Source organism: Periplaneta americana, chromosome 5 (assembly GCF_040183065.1).
Source record: "Periplaneta americana isolate PAMFEO1 chromosome 5, P.americana_PAMFEO1_priV1, whole genome shotgun sequence".
NCBI classification, from domain to species: domain Eukaryota; kingdom Metazoa; phylum Arthropoda; class Insecta; order Blattodea; family Blattidae; genus Periplaneta; species Periplaneta americana.
In genome coordinates this window covers 197,039,034-197,052,784 of record NC_091121.1, presented here as the reverse complement: position 1 = coordinate 197,052,784, position 13,751 = coordinate 197,039,034, and the positions used below count along the sequence as shown (strand labels likewise).

The following is a 13,751-nucleotide window of genomic DNA, read 5'->3' as shown; positions in this document are numbered from 1 at the left end:
GACAGCTATATACCAATGCTTATGTATTCACAGCGAGACATTTTGCTACACAGTGAAGCCATCTCTGTATAGATAGGCCTAATTAAAACACGAATTTTATTACGCCATACGAAAGGCAGTTTGATCAAAGACATTATTACTATGCAAGGTCTTTGGGTTTGACATGCGGTGATGTTACATAAATTTGAACGTCTATTAATTGTTTAATTTCAATACAAATGTTATAGGCTATAATTTTATAGGTTACGTTAGGCCTACCTGTGGAAGCAGGACCAATGTCAGCTGTGCCTTGTTTCGACCGTTACTTACAATGAGTGCTACACGAAAGCATTTTTTATAGTTCGACAAACGCATTCTCGCTGTAGTGTGTAACGGAACTAAAACTGCATCTACACAGTTCAATATTCCATCACATATGCGTGCAATCTGGGAAGACTATTGAAAGAATCAAGTTTAAAAGGTACGTTCAATTAAGATGCATAAATATTTTGTGTCTACATGGTGCGCCGTTTTGAACGTGGTATTCGCTGCGTAAATATATTAATTAATATTAAATATCAATCTTGCATTCATTGCTTTAAAGTTGAAAGAAAAGTTTAACCGTGTAGTTGCATCTTAATGTATTCATGATCATCAATTTACGGGGAAATAGTTGGCGACGACTAAACAAAAGAACGACCATGCGATAAATTGATAGCGATAAATCTAGCTGCAGAAATTATCGCAAAGTCTGACTGTGATCGGTTGGAATTCAAAATTTCATTACACTCCATTGGTCGAAAATGGAATGACGTCATATAAACGAAATAGTCCTTGTAACTTTAAATGTTATTGAACGATTATATTGACTATTACACTTTTACTACGTCATGCCACTTTTGACCAATAAAACGGTACGAAAGGACGTCTTTCAACCAATCATGGCTGCTTATCGCACAATTTTATCGCGTCCCTAGCATTTGTTTATTTTTATCACTACCCTAGCATTTGTTTCTTTGTTTGCCAACATTTCAAACTGCACTGGTCTGGATGTCAAAAAACAGAAAATTACAAACCACTCCAGTCGATGCACAGCACTCTCAAATATGACTCGCATTGGCATTCAAGAACAAGAATTAATAAAGATCACTGGTCATAGCTATGCATCTTCCCTGAAACCCTATTTAAAAATAAATGAAGAGCACCATTCGGAAATCCTGAATAAGTTGAGGAATACACCATGTACATCAACGAGTTCACTTCTTTTACGTTGATTACTGGGATCCGGATAATTGAAGTGGAATGCAACCTTTTAATAAAAATAAAAATGAATCAACAAAGCCTTCTTGACTAGTAACCGTCCACAGAGTTCAATGAAGATTCTACAGTTGGCACAACTGACAACAAGAAAACAGCTAAACATAACACACTACTGTCATCTAGCGTAATATATGTAATTTAGAGATGGTACAATAATACATTTGAAGACAGTTTTGTATTTTCGTAAGTCAATTAATATTTTATTGTATTGGAGTACTTCGTTACTTCTAATCTTTGTATACTTTCTTCTAATCGTGTAATAGTCAATTAAATCCCATTCGAGTTTTGATTTTCTCTAGATAAATCAAAACCTCTAGTGAGATTACTGTTGAAAAAATTTGGACTGAAATTGAAATCGGAGAAATCACAGGCATTATATTAGGATATCAAGACTGTTAAGTAAACTAAACACAGGTGACTTATCTCCTGTTAAAATGAATGAAACTATTATCCCTTACAGTGATAGAGTAAAAAATCTGGGAATTTATATGGACAAAAACTTAAGTTGGAATACTCAAATCACACACACATGCAAAATAATTTTTATTAAAATTCACATACTAAAAATAATCTGAAATTCCTTCCGTTGATTTTCAAGAAGAATTTAGTGTAGTCGCTCTTGATGCCTCATTTTGATTACTGTAACACTCTCTATACTGACCTTAACATGAGACTGACAGACAGACTACAGCGTGTTCATAATGCATGTGTTCGATTTATTTGCAACGTCCGTAGATCTGACCGTATCACACCTTCACTAAATATGCTGTCCTGGGCCCGTCTCAAAGAGCGAAGAACTATTCACTGTCTCACGTTACTCTTCAATATTCTTCGGAACACTAATCCTAGCTACCTAGCTTCTCGTTTTGAACATTTGTCTTCATATCACGAAATAGATAGGCTACTTGCTCACAACATATCACACTCTCCATTCATAAACACAGAACATCCTCCTACTCTTCATCTTTCACGGTCTCTGCAGCTCATCTCTGGAACTCTTTACAACAACATGTCAGAGACTGTCGCACATTATCTAGTTTCAAAAATAAACTGAAATTGCATTTTTTGAATTAAGATTCCTTTCAATTATAAGCCCTTTCTCTGCGATAGTTTTGTAAAATATATATATATATATATATATATATATATATATATATATATATATACATATATATATATCTCTTTTCATTACTTTCCCCTTTCTTTGTTCTCTTGATCACCATATGAATTTATTATCATACCCTTTTATTGTGGATTTTATTTAAGTCTCGTATTTTTTCTTCTTTTTTTATTATTATTTTATTGCATTCCATTTGTTGTTTTCTTCCTTATGTTTTCCCTATTAACTATTTTTCTAAGTAAGTTGATTTTATTATTTTCCAATCTTTAGATCTGTATTTTACTTTTTTTCTATTAAGGTATTATTTTTCATGTTGTTTAGTGTCGATTTTATGCTATTATTGTTTTCTTTTGTAATATGTTAGTATTCTGTTCTTTAACTTTTTGTTAAATTTCACTGCTTTTATACTTTGTGACCTGGTAGAGTGTAAGAGAATGTAAGAGAAGGTCCTATGGCCTTAACTCTGCCAGTATAATTAAATAAATAATAATAATAATAATAATAATGATTATTATTATTATTATTACTATTATTACTATTATGCATACACGAGAATGGATCACATTAGAAATTTTGACATTATGAAAGAACTGCAGATTGAACCGACTACGGAATACCTACAGAAATACAAACAAAACTGGAGATCACATGTCATCAGAATGCCTCGTTCCAGAATTCCACGCCAAATTTTAAATTACTATCCTGTGGGCAAGAGATCCTTGGGCAGACCGTTCAAGAGTTGGCAAGAGACCGTAACGGGCCACTAGGCCCAATACATGCAAGGATGATGATGATTATTATTAGTATGCTGATGATCTTTACGATGCCTGAATTAAAATATGGATTTTGACTCCATATTTTCCAAGATGTAACCAGCAGAAGTGATCAATATCTAACCTTTACAAATAATATTAAATACAGAACGCAGTAAAATTCTCTTTCTCGAGAAACCGAACTTGCTGAAATCTCAGGCGATTTGATTGTGAAGACTGAACTCGAAGACTTCAGAGTTCATAATGAACTTTTGTTTCGCCTAAAGTCAGAATATTCTCTATTTGAAATTTATTCTTCTTTTACCTAAAGCATACTTGTGCAAGAAACCATTTAAAACTTATGTCTGCTTGAAATCTGAATGCCTCTGAGAGTTTAATGTAGTCTGCTCTCCATAAAATTGTACCGTTTTGTTTGAAAGAGGCTTTACAATTTTCAAGAACAAGAAATGTCTGCGTTCTTAGAAATCCTTTTAAAAGCTTTTGTTTCATTTTTATGTGTACTTAAGATGTTTTATTAGTCGAATGTGTGAGTTCAAATATATGACATGAAAATCTTGAGATCACCGCTGGGTTACTATTCATTCGATAAATGAAATACAAATATATTTTCGATTTTGAAGTTAAACTTCTTAAGCGATTAGTATAAAGTACAATGAATTCAGCTTACTGTAAGAGTGCACCAATAAACCACGGCCTTGGAATCAGCTTTGTCGTTCAAAGGGAAAATAAACCAACTGCGCATTCTTAGGCATTATGAAGAAGTACATAGATGATAATAATAATAATTTATTTATTTATTTATTTATTTATTTATTTAGAATATTAACGTGCAAAAACAACAGCACAAGGCCAATTACAGTTTTGCACGATACAAAACAGAACAAAACAACAAATGATGATGAGAATGAATGATAGAAAATGGCAATGAGATGAAATACAAGCAATATAATGGTCTACATTAATCATTGATCAAATAATAATTATAAAATTATAAAATTAGTACAATGAGAATTGAAATAATGGAATGGTCTACATGAATCAATAGACCAAATGCAAGAAATATATGGACAAATAATTATTAAAATTAGATCAGTGAGTTAGAACTCAAAGATATACTACACATTAAATGGATCCAAGTTGAATCCATGCAAATTAGCATATTTAATGCATCTGCAGACCGGAGAGAGAGATTTAGGATTCTTATTATAAAACAATTTATGAAATCTTAAACCATTAGCAGGAATACGAAGACTGATATTGCTTATGAAAGAATAATAATAATAATAATAATAATAATAATAATAATAATAATAATAATAGTAATGTATTTTGGTTAATTTCATAAGATGTGACTATATTAAAACAATTGAACTGAATTGCAAATGCTTCAGACACAATAATTTTTATTTTTTATTTTATTGGGTTATTTTACGACGCTGTATCAACATCTAGGTTATTTAGCGTCTGAATGATATGAAGGTGATAATGCCGGTGAAATGAGTCCGGGGTCCAGCACCGAAAGTTACCCAGCATTTGCTCGTATTGGGTTGAGGGGAAAACCCCGGAAAAAACCTCAACCAAGTAACTTGCCCCGACCGGGATTCGAACCCGGGCCACCTGGTTTCACAGCCAGACGCGCTGACCGTTACTCCACAGGTGTGGACGACACAATAATTATTGGTTCCATCTTTACAGATATGGATGGGCAAATAAAGTACTTCACATTATTATTTTAAAGCTCGTTAAAATAAAAAGAGAGAGAGGATTTTAGACTATCATATTACGATAGTGTAACAGTGATCAGTAATTGTAATATACGACTAAGCTAAAACTTCTCTTACAATCGAGTTGCCAATTATTACTGAAATTCTGAAATATTCATGAAGCGTTGTTGAATGTCATGAATTCACCTACAGAATAGAAGGTGTGAGAAATTAGGTACTTCTTTAATTTGATCCTAAATAATCTTATGTTTTGAGTTTGATTTTTTATATTCATAGGGGGCTATTAAACATTTTTACTGCCATATAACGCACTCCTTTTCGATAGGACGATATATTTGCCGATGGGTTGTGAAAGTCATTTTTGACGCGTATTTATGCTATGAACTGTTGAATTAGTTACAAAGTTTTTCACGATTACATACGAGGAAGTTTATTAATGAAAAAAATTTGCTAACAGATATTTATTTTAGAACCTATGTTCACTAAATCTTTTTCTCGTACTGTCAATACTATCTGCTGTAAATAATATGTGACTTTTTAAGTAGGACCTACTCTGTATGAAGGGTATCTGAAACTGTTGGCATGATAAAGCAAATAAATTATGTTTGCTAATCAATTAACTAGCCGCCTATAAATGTTTGAAGACAGTGATGAGATCTTTGAAGTACTTCGATTTTAAAAGAAAATACGTGTGTACGATTTGAAAATACCAATACAAGCATGGAAACTCATAATAAAGATCTGAAAGGCTTTCAGAGCGTTCCTTGAGACCTTAGAACGGAATATCAAAGTTCTGCTTCCACGACTCTAGACGGAATGTCGTGGAAAGAGAGGGAGGGAGACGAAGATACAAAGTCTGTTACTCAAGAAGGAAGTTGGACGGGGCTTTAAGAGGGCTTCCTTCGTCACAAGAGTTTTCAGTCGAGCAACCGAAGAACCCGAGGAAGAAACGATGTTAAGTGCAATTATTGGATTTTCTATCCCAGCACTTTAATTTCTGAAATTGTGTGCGGGCATCGTAATATCTTATTTTAAAAAAGTAGTTCTTGCATAGGCGTAATATAAATTAAGCTCTGAATTCACAAAACCGTAATAATTTTGAACCGAAGAAAAGCCTTGATAAAATGGGCTACTTTGATGTGCCGGAGATTGGTCATAATTAAATTCTTTTAGAAAAAATTCACTCCTTCTCTTCAGTCTTAAGGGATATGAGCAATACAATTTCCAGACTCTTACAGAAACCTCTTTGTAGTGAAACATCGACAATGAATTGCAAAGGAATTTCCTTGTCCTTTAATCCAACATGAACTTACATAATCCTATAGCTCTTTTAGTTCACAAATTTAGGGGTCCAGAGTTCGATTTCTTCTACGCAGAAGAATATTTATCCTCTCTGATAGAGTATGGTTTTGTCCTATGCTTTGTGTTTGTTTTGTGTATATGATTATGTCTCGTGACGAGAATATTGTACGAAATGGAAATATAAAAATTGGAAATTTATCTTTTGAAGAGGTGGAGAAGTTCAAATACCTGAGAGCAACAGTAACAAATATAAATGACAATCGGGAGGAAATTAAACACAGAATAAATATGGGAAATGCCTGTTATTATTCGGTTGAGAAGCTTTTATTATCCAGTCTGCTGTCAAAGAATCTGAAAGTTAGAATTTATAAAACAGTTATATTACCGGTTGTTCTGTATGGTTGTGAAACTTGGACTCTCACTTTGAGGGAGGAACATAGGTTAAGGGTGTTAGAGAATAAGGTGCTTAAGAAAATATTTGGGGCTAAGAGGGATGAAGTTACAGGAGAATGGAGAAAGTTACACAACGCAGAACTGCACGCATTGTATTCTTCACCTGACGTAATTAGGAACATTAAATCCAGACGTTTGAGATGGGCAGGGCATGTAGCACGTATGGGCGAATCCAGAAATGCATATAAAGTGTTAGTTGGGAAGCCGGAAGGAAAAAGACCTTTAGGGAGGCCGAGACGTAGATGGGAAGATAATATTAAAATTGATTTGAGGTAGGTGGGATATGGTGATAGAGAATGGATTAATCTTGCTCAGGATAGGGACCAATGACGGGCTTATGTGAGGGCGGCAATGAACCTACGGGTTCCTTAAAAGCCAGTAAGTAGGCTACGTGAGTAAGTAAGTAATTAAGTATGGATCGGTGAAAAAAAAAAAAAAAACATTAAAATGGATAATTTGTTTTAACTCTAAAAATTGTACTTTTATGCGAGTTCCTTAAAAGCCTTAAGTAAGTAAATAAGTAAGTAAGTAAGTAAGTAATATTTATTTATTCTGGAGAAATTAAGGCCGTGAGACCTTCTCTTCCTGTTAGCCAGAAAAAAAGAAGCTGATGCAATTTGCAGTAATGCTAGTTAATGATTACAGACTAGTATTTAAAGAAAACTAAAAAATTGATCCGTAGACCGATGGACAAAAAACTAGCCCAGTGCTTTCATAAAAATTGATGTAACGCGTTTTAGGATAACACTCAATTAATTTCCCTTTCTTTTTGTGGACATCATTGCAATCGATATTATCATTATCATATCGCTACCATTGTGATAATATTGTAATCATCTTCTCCATTCTAGTCATCTTCCCCCTCCTTGTCGATGACGTCACTACCATCGACGTTATCTTCACATCGTTACCATGGTGATAATAGCCATCATCGTCATAGATGTAATTCCAGTGTAACGATATGGGTGTGTGTATATGTCGTTTTATCGTAATCTGACAGAATGACACATTTAATTTTATCGGGTTTCCGATATGATCGATTCATATCTATCGATTGTGCGCGCATGGACGGTATTTGCTTTTGTTTCCACTTGAGGCAGAATCAGTGATGTCAGCTGAAGGAATATTTCCCACATTCGAGTGAAAAATTGATGGCTTAAGGGGAAAAGGGAAAATCATTATCAAAAAGGCAATTTTATAATTTTTAGAAACTTTTTAATTTTTATTTAGAATTGTTTTATTTGTTATTTTATAATATTTCTTAACTAGCCTAATTCAGAGAATTAAAATGAATATTGAATATTATGCGAATTTTCTTAATATTTGTTGGAAAGAGTTGGTCTGAGAAAGGAGATCTCCAATCTAAGTCTCCACTCCCCAAAGGTCTTTTTTCCCTCAGGTCTTCCAATTAACACTCTATATACATTTCTGGATTCAACCATATGTGCTACATGTCCTGCACATATCAAACATCTGGATTTAATGTTCTTAATTATGTCAGGTGAAGAATACAATGCGTGCAGTTCTGCGTTTTGTCACTTCCTCCATTCTCCTGTAACTTCATCAGTGGCGTAGCATGAAATTTTGAGCAGGGGAAGCTAACTCAAGTTGTCTTTCATGCAATATGAGAAAATGTATTACAAAAATACAGTCTTAAAATAAATAGTAGTCAATTTCAAGTCAGCAGTCGAAGATTGGTTGGAACATCGTAAGTAACACCAATAAGGCATGACCTCAAATGATACTTAGTAAAATATGATTTCACGGTTTACACAAATCTCTTAACAAATAGACACGTACACGTATAACATTAGCTCACTCACAATATTAGTATCATTACGTAAGTATGCGTCTGTCTTTTGGTTGCGTCCTTCATTGACAGCAAGGGAGTCGGTCATTTGTTTTTTAAATCACAATTTTGTTCGTAAGTCAGTCTTGATAATACAATTGTCCTAAAAAATTCAAGTAAATTAGTGTCAGGAACTGTTATTTCGCTCATTATTTATTATATCAGCCACAATGCACACTAACACTTCAACTGAACACAACTGACGAAAAGGGATAACTCGGAAACTACTTATTTTCAATGTTAAAGCTAGCTTCTTGCGAGCCTTGCGACTAGGGTAGTTTAGTTAGAAAGGGATGGAAAATCTGCGGGGTGGATTACACAGAAGAAACCAGTCTGCTTGGAAGCTGCTGTGTGCAGGCTTCTTGTTTACTGCTGCATCACAAATCATCCTGAGCTGCCGCATCACAATATTTAACGCGTAAATATAATTTCTATTAAAATTAATAAATAATTTTCTCCATAAACTGCAGGTTTATTATGAAATTATTATTAACTGGGGAAGCTGAGCTTTTTAGCTTACATTGACGCTACGCCACTGAACGTCATCTCTCTAGTCCCAAATATTTTCCTAAGCACCTTATTCTCGAACACCCATAACCTTTGTTCTTTTCTCAAAGTGAGAGTTCAAGTTTTACAACCATACAGAACAACCTGTAATACAAGTATAACTGTTTTATGAATTCTAAATTTCAGTTTTTTTGAAAGCAGACTAGATGAGAAAACCTTTCCAACCAAATAATAACAGACATTTCCCATATTTATTCTGCGTTTAACTTCGTATGTAGTGTCATTTATATTTGTTACCGTCGCTCCAAATTATTTTAATTTTTCTACTTCTTCAAAGGATAAATTTCTTATTTTTATATATCCATTTCGCAGTTTGTTCTGGTCACGAGACATAATCATATACTTTGTTTATTATGGATTTATTTCCAAACCTATCTCTTTATTGCTTCAAGTAAAATTTCTATCTGTTCCTTAATAGTTTGTGGACATTCTCCTAACATATTCACCTCATCCGATATTGATATGACTAATTCTTCAGAAAAGTGTCATCATTATTGTCACATCTGTAATCGCTAAACAAGCCCTTAATAATAATAATAATAATAATAATAATAATAATGATAATAATAATAATAATAATAATAATCTTGATTTGCATATTTCAAGTACGGAATCGCTTGTTTTATTCCGAAACAATTAATTATTTTAGAATTGTGCATCAGAAGACATTCAGTGGTAAGAATAGTGTATCGTAATTAGCATATCGTAAACTCCTTATATTGTGACAACACAATATAAATATAAGGTATTTGTTTAATTCATATACTACAGGGTTGGGTAAGTACGTATTTTACGTGTAATTTACTTGTAAACTACGTAATGTAGAAAACTGTTTCATACACGGAATAATAAACTAACATTTATTGATTCTGACAATCTAAACTTCAATTACTTCATTTCTTTGAAGTCCTCATAAGAAAAATGTCTGCTGCATAAAAATATGTATATATATATATATATATATATATATATATATATATCTGTGTGTGTGTGATTTTATACTGTAGTTTTTACATAGATTATAACATTTGTTCATACTTACTTTCATTCACTCCAATACTTAAAAAAAAGAATAGCAATGTTTTGCTTACTTTCAGTTTGTTTTTTTGTTGGAAAACCGCATAACATCCTAACTAATAAATTTTGGGGGGGGCTTTACATATATACGGTTTATAAAACACAACTAGTAATGAATAAACCTAACATTTTAATATACAAATCTGGCTTTCCGGTAGTAGCTCCCTGTAAAGCAGGTTTGAATAATTTCAAGGAAAAAATTGTTCCGGGGCCGGGTATCGATCCCGGGACCCTTCGCTTACCGCGCGAACGCTCTTCCGACTGAGCTACCCCAGGAAATATACACGACACCGTCACAGTTTTTCCTTTGTATCCACACGACTCAAATGAGCTGACAAGACGCCAGAACTCAACTATGAGTGCACGCAAATACTTGTGTGACTTAAATTGTGGCTTTCTGTTAACGTACCTCCAGTAACGAATGTTACGGTGACGGTGTCGTGTATAGTTCCTGGGGTAGCTCAGTCGGAAGAGCGTTCGCGCGCTAAGCGAAGTGTCCCGGGGTCGATATCCGGCCCCGGAACAATTTTTCCTTGAAATTATTCTAACATTTGTAAGTATGTTTTTATTAACTCTACAATTGGGTATACACCCGGTGGCAGTAGTACATAATATACAATAATATCATTACAATTATACAATAATTACAGCAATAAAAATAAAATAAACGTAAATTTACTTCTAACTATAAATAAATAAATGCAATAAACCTAGGACAATAAATAAAAACTATTTTATAATAACGCCTACAATAAGCAAAAGTAAACCTAATCTATTTCACCCAACTATTACCAATTTAAGTAATTACATATCACCTTGATTAATTACATATCAACTTAATTACATATCATCTTAATTATTTACATATAACCTTAATTTATTTACATATTAACTTAATTATATATCATTTTAATTAATTACATATCAACTTAATTACATGACACAACTTAGATAATTACACTGCACCTCCAATTACATTTTCAGTCTAATCTTTTTAGCCTTTCCTTAAATGTATTGATTTTGAGAGGACCACCCTGAAAGATTGCCGCAGGTAAGCTGTTCCAGTCTACTATTGTGCGGTTAACAAAGGAAAATTTTGCCACCTCCGTTCTTTGTTTTCTACATTTAAACATCCTAATATGATCAGCCCTGCCTAAGAATGAAGGTGTTACTAATCTAGCATTGGTGTAACTAATCTACTAGCATTTAGCAACTCATATAAGTTGTTAAATACATTTTTACAATGAAAATAAAAATAATTAAACTAAATAGTTTTTATTGATTTTCCGAAAGTGTTTTTTTTTTTTTTCACTCGTGGGGTTTTAAAAATAAGCGATTCTAGTGATAAAGGCCGTTTTATAGTATAACAGTTTAAGATAAATATTATTATTTGAACATAAGAATTCATTAAATGTAATAATTTTTCAAATTTTATGTGGTAAATGACTAATCATCAAAAAGTTGGGAAGCATGGCTGAATAGACTTTTTGTATGTCAGAACATTAATAAACTTATTTTTTCAATCTTCGCTTCCACTGGCATTTCTGTCTTTGTTGGTCGTAGGCCATGTGTACAGTTCTGTGTAGAAACCTTAGACTTCATCTGGTATGAATTACAAAATCTTCTTAAGGTCTCCATTTTTTTTTACCATGAATTGATAGCCTCGAGTTATATGCTAGGTTTGTTGGCAGTTCAAACGGTAAATTTTCATCACAAACTGAACAAAGAGAGACTAAAAATAAAAGTTGTTGGAGTTTTTTTTACGTATTTTACATTTATTAACGTTAATTACGCATTTACGCGTATTTTACTGTAACGTAAATAACCTTTTTTACGCGTAAAGTCGCAACCCTGATATGCGATGATATATATATAAATCCTAGCTTCTCCAACAGAGGATAGAACCCAGGCTCTCTGACCTCTTATTATAGAGCCTGTTATTGGAGCTAGAGAATCATTATTTTACAAAAATGAAAAGCAATTTAGACGTCCCGTATTTACGGACAATGGGGAGAATATAGTCATTATGTAACCAAAATGTCAGCTATGGAATATTGATCAACAAATGAAAGCAAATACGGAAATCGACAGAATGAAAGCGAATGATGTACAGGTTGCCTGCACGATAGGGTATTAGAGATGTGGAAAGGCTCCTCCCAGTGTTCTGCTAAAAGATTCATGAGCCTGAATAACTTAGTAGCTAAAATCGGCGTGGCGTGAGCCAGTTCCTATTGAAACCTTGTATAATCCTGAATTTGATCAGAATTCGGGTGAACAAACATCTGTCTTCAGCAGCATAAAATTTTTATATAAAGATTGAGGAAGGCTTGCAGACAATGTAAACAAGTATAACGGCCTTAATAATACGCATTATTCTTTTGTTTACATCACGGAATATATCACTAGGGACCGTATTTTTTTCCAGGGCGTACGGATATAAGGTTAGCTGCTGATAGACTATATTCACGTGACGTCATATTTGACGCGTGCCACATCATCTTGTTTGTGCTGAAGTTGACATTCTATTCATGATTAAAAATTAGACTTCACAGACTGTTAACAATGGATTATAGTAATTACTACACTTTTACTACGTCATACTACTTTTAAACAATAAAACGGTACGGAAGGACGTCTTTCAACCAATCATTGCTGTTTATCGCACAATTTTATCGCTTCCCTAGCATTTGTTTAATTTTATCGCTTCCCTAACATTTGTTTGCTTTTATCACGACCCTAGCATTTCTTTCTTTGTTTCCCAACATTTCAAACTACAAATTCTTTACGATTAATATGAAACATGCTTTGCGACCGTAATTTGTTTCCCGCATAGTCGACTGAAAATGGCGGTTCCGTTCAAAGATTTTGGTGAAGGTAACATTAGAATTTTAGTAAGTCAATTAATATATATTTTATTGTATTAGTGTACTTTATTTTTTCTAATCTATATATAGGATACTTTCTTCTGTTTTTTATCACCTCCCTACCATTTGTTTCTTTGTTTGCCAACATTTGAAACCGAAAATTCTTTAAGGTACTATAAAACATGCTTTGCGGTCGTAATTTGTTTCTCGTATAGATAGTCGACTGAAAATGGACGTTCCGTTCAAACATTTTGGTGAAGGTAACATTAGTGAAATAGAATTTTAGTAAGTCAATTAATATATATTTTATTGTATTAGAGTACTTTATTTCTTCTAATCTTTATACACTTACTTCTGTTTTTATCATCTCCCTACCATTTCTTTCTTTGTTTGCCAACATTTCAAACTGCAAATTCTTAACGGTACTATAAAACATGCTTTGCGGTCGTAATTTGTTTCCGGCATAGATAGTCGACTGAAAATGGCGGTTCCGTTCAAACATTTTGGTGAAGCTAACATTAGTGAAATAGAATTTCAGTAAGTCAATTAATATTTTATTGTATTAGAGTACTTTATTTCTTCTAATCTTTATATACTTTCTTCTGTTTTTATCACCAACCCTACCATTTGTTTCTTTGTTTGCCAACATTTCAAGCTGCAAATTCTTTACGGTACTATAAAACATGATCGTCATTTGTTCACAGCATAGACAGTCAAATAGCG

The 13,751-nt window shown here is 33.2% G+C and overlaps 1 protein-coding gene and 1 non-coding gene across 2 annotated transcripts in view; both read right to left on the bottom strand.

The window, feature by feature from the left end:
• LOC138700466 (pikachurin-like) overlaps nucleotides 1-13,751 on the bottom strand; it is a 1,281,074-nt gene that overhangs the window by 419,940 nt on the left and 847,383 nt on the right. The window lies entirely within an intron of this gene.
• Nucleotides 10,368-10,441, bottom strand: TRNAT-GGU (transfer RNA threonine (anticodon GGU)). The gene has a single exon. It is a non-coding gene; the product is annotated as a tRNA-Thr (tRNA).